The sequence below is a fragment of the Triticum aestivum genome, chromosome 3B (genome assembly GCF_018294505.1).
Source record: "Triticum aestivum cultivar Chinese Spring chromosome 3B, IWGSC CS RefSeq v2.1, whole genome shotgun sequence".
NCBI classification, from domain to species: Eukaryota; Viridiplantae; Streptophyta; class Magnoliopsida; order Poales; family Poaceae; genus Triticum; species Triticum aestivum.
In genome coordinates, this window is record NC_057801.1 from 583,479,682 (window position 1) to 583,483,872 (window position 4,191).

A 4,191-nucleotide genomic window follows, 5' to 3' on the forward strand; every position below is an offset into this window, starting at 1 on the left:
CATGGTAAAACTGAACTTAAAGTTAACAGGCTGACAACAACATTATTTAGCAAGTTTGGAGCAAGATAACAACAAGCTACAGCAGGCTATAAATGCAACCAGGGGCATGAATGGATAGAGCAAGACATGTAAAACAAAATATCCTTAGTGAACATCTCCAGATTATGCATATAATGACTTGTAGCAGCAGGTTTACATAGCAACAAAATATAACAGAATCAGTCAGGAAAACAGCAACAGCAAGTACCACACTTAACAAGCTTTATGCACTCACTACAGAAGTCACAAAAATACATGGATGGAACCACTGGAAAGAAGGCATGGCATAGGTCAAAACACATGTAGAGCTCATGTTCATAGGATGCACACATCAAACATGGCAAAAATGACAAATGAGCATGTTATAACAGTTTCAGCAGATTAACATCAACATGCACACTTCCAACAGCATTTTGGGTGTCAATATGAACTCCAATGAACATGATGCAATGGAATGAAATGAAGTACTCGTCGAGGCGAACAATTTGACATATTACACGCACGAAACGGAGTAGTATGCAGAGAGTAATGATGCGATGAACATGGCATGATTATACAAAATATTTCGGGACTTGGTCATTTTTCAGGAAAAAAACCGATCGAGCGCAATATAGTAATATGTCGCTTGGGCGGGGGATAGGACGGCGGGGGCGCGCTCACCTCATGGGCTTCGTCCCAAGACGGTGAAGCAGGCCGGTGGATCGAGCGGCTGGGCCGGGAGATGTGCTCTGGGGCCCGCAGATCTGGGTTGGGGCGAGGCTGGCCCATCAAGGGGGTCGCTCGACCTCCTCCTCTGCTCGAAACGAGCAGAGGTCATGGCGACGGCGCCAGCGGCTGCGACTGGGCCTCCGGCGAGGCGCGAGGGCAGCGGGAGGCCGTGAACGGGCGACGGAGGAGGAGATCCGGGCGGCGGTTGCCGGGTCCGGCAAAGACGACGCCCGCGACGACGATTTCGAGGCGGCAGACAGCGCACCTGCGAGGGGAGAGAGAGATGCCATGAGGGAGAGGAAGAAGGAAGGAGAAGGAAGGAGAGGGCAGCGGGCGGCGACCTGGCGGGGAGTTCGTCGGCGGGGCTCGGGCGCGGGCGTGGGGTCCGGTGGCCGGAGAACGACAGCGCGGGCGATGAGGCAGGGGTCGGAGCTCCGGATCGGGAGCTTCTCTCCCGATCTGGAGCTCAGGGTGCGGGGGCGACGCAGTCCGGGCCCCGCTGGGCACGGCGGGCTGCGCCGGGCCTGGCGGGCCGCGCGGTGGAGGGGGACGCTGGGGGCGACGTGGCCGGCTCCGGTTGGAGGGGAGCGGCGCTGGGCGGCGGCGCGACCACTCAGGCGGCGCAACGTGGCGAGGATGAGGTGGCCGGCGGCGGATCTGGAGAGGGGAGGCGGCGGCGCGACCCCCGAGGTGGGAGGAGGCGCTGAAAATGAGGAGGGGAGAGATTAGGGGGTAGGCTTTTGTTGGGGAATGTAGCAGAAATTCAAAATTTTCCTACGTGTCACCAAGTTCTATATATGGAGAAACCAGCAATGAGGGGAAGGAGAGTGCATCTACATACCCTTGTAGATCGCTAAGCGGAAGCGTTCAAGAGAACGGGGTTGAAGGAGTCGTACTCGTCGTGATCCAAATCACCGGAGATCCTAGTGCCGAACGGATGGCACCTCCGCGTTCAACACACGTACAGCCCGGTGACGTCTCCCACGCCTTGATCCAGCAAGGAGAGAGGGAGAGGTTGAGGAAGACTCCATCCAGCAGTAGCACAACGGCGTGGTGGTGGTGGAGGAGCGTGGCAATCCTGCAGGGCTTCGCCAAGCACCGCGGGAGAGGAGAAGGGAGAGAGGTAGGGCTGCGCCAGGGAGAGGTCAAAACTCATGTGTTGGCAGCCCTCAAGACCTCAACTATATATAGGGGAGAGGGAGGGGGTGTGCCCCCTTTAGGGTTTCCACCCCAAGGGGTGCGGCAGCCCCAATCCCATCTAAGGGTGGCGGCCAAGGGAGGGGAGAGGGGAAACTTGCCCCCCAAGTTAGGTGGAAGCACCCCCTCCCCAAACCCTAGGCGCCTTGGGCCTTGGTGGGGGGCGCACCAGCCCACCTGGGGCTGGTCCCCTCCCACACTTGGCCCATGCAGCCCTCTGGGGCCGGTGGCCCCACTTGGTGGACCCCCGGGACCCTCCCGGTGGTCCCGGTACGTTACTGATAAAACCCGAAACTTTTCCGGTGACCAAAACAGGACTTCCCATATATAAATCTTTACCTCCGGACCATTCCGGAACTCCTCGTGACATCCTGGATCTCATCCGGGACTCCGAACAACATTCGGTAACCACATACAAACTTCCTTTATAACCCTAGCGCCATCGAACCTTAAGTGTGTAGACCCTACGGGTTCGGGAGACATGTAGACATGACCGAGACGTTCTCCGGTCAATAACCAACAGCGGGATCTGGATACCCATGTTGGCTCCCACATGTTCCACGATGATCTCATCGGATGAACCACGATGTCAAGGACTCAATTGATCCCGTATACAATTCCTTTTGTCTAACGATATTGTACTTGCCCGAGATTTGATCGTCGGTATACCGATACCTTGTTCAATCTCGTTACCGGCAAGTCTCTTTACTCGTTCCGTAACACATCATCCCGTGATCAACCCCTTGGTCACATTGTGCACAGTATGATGATGTCCTACCGAGTGGGCCCAGAGATACCTCTCCGTTTACACGGAGTGACAAATCCCAGTCTTGATTCGTGCCAACCCAACAGACACTTTCGGAGATACCTGTAGTGCACCTTTATAGCCACTCAGTTACGTTGTGACGTTTGGTACACCCAAAGCATTCCTACGGTATCCGGGAGTTGCACAATCTCATGGTCTAAGGAAATGATACTTGACATTAGAAAAGCTTTAGCATATGAACTACGATCTTTGTGTTAGGCTTAGGATTGGGTCTTGTCCATCACATCATTCTCCTAATGATGTGATCCCGTTATCAACGACATCCAATGTCCATGGTCAGGAAACCGTAACCATCTATTGATCAACGAGCTAGTCAACTAGAGGCTTACTAGGGACATGGTGTTGTCTATATATCCACACATGTATCTGAGTTTCCTATCAATACAATTATAGCATGGATAATAAACGATTATCATGAACAAGGAAATATAATAATAATCAAATGGATAACAAAACTGCAATCCTTAATGGATTTCTTAAAAGAAGAGTTGTATATGATGCAACTAGAAGGTCTTGTCAATCCTAAAGGTGTTAACAAAATGTGCAAGCTCCAGCGATCCATCTATGGACTGGTGCAAGCATCTCGGAGTTGGAATATACGCTTTGATAAGTTGATCAAAGGATATAGTTTTATACAGACTTGCGGTGAAGCCTGTATTTACAAGAAAGTGAGTGGGAGCACTACAGCATTTCTGATAAGTATATGTGAATGACATATTGTTGATCGGAAATAATGTAGAACAATTCTGCAAATCATAAAGGAGTGTTTGAAAGGAGTTTTTCAAAGAAAGACCTCGGTGAAGCTGCTTACATATTGAGCATCAAGATCTATAGAGATAGATCAAGACGCTTGATAAGTTTTTTCAAATGAGTACATACCTTGACAAGATTTTGAAGTAGTTCAAAATGGAACAGTCGAAGAAAGAGTTCTTGCCTGTGTTACAAGGTGTGAAATTGAGTAAGACTCAAAACCCGACCACGGCAGAAGATAGAAAGAGAATGAAAGTCATTCCCTATGCCTCAGCCATAGGTTCTATAAAGTATGCCATGCTGTGTACCAGATCTATTGTATACCCTACACTGATTTTAGCAAGGGAATACAATAGTGATCTAGGAGTAGATCACTGGACAACGGTCAAAAATTATCCTTAGGGGAATAAGGATATGTTTCTCGATTATGGAGGTGACAAAAAGGTTCGTCGTAAAGGGTTACGTCGATGCAAGTTTTGACATTAATCTAGATGACTCTAAGTCTCGGTCTAGATACATATTGAAAGTGGGAGCAATTAGCTAGAGTAGCTCCGTGCAGAGCATTGTAGACATAGAAATTTGCAAAATACTTACGACTCTGAATGTGACAGACCCGTTGACTAAAATTATCTCACAAGCAAAACATGATCACACCTTAGTACTCTTTGGGT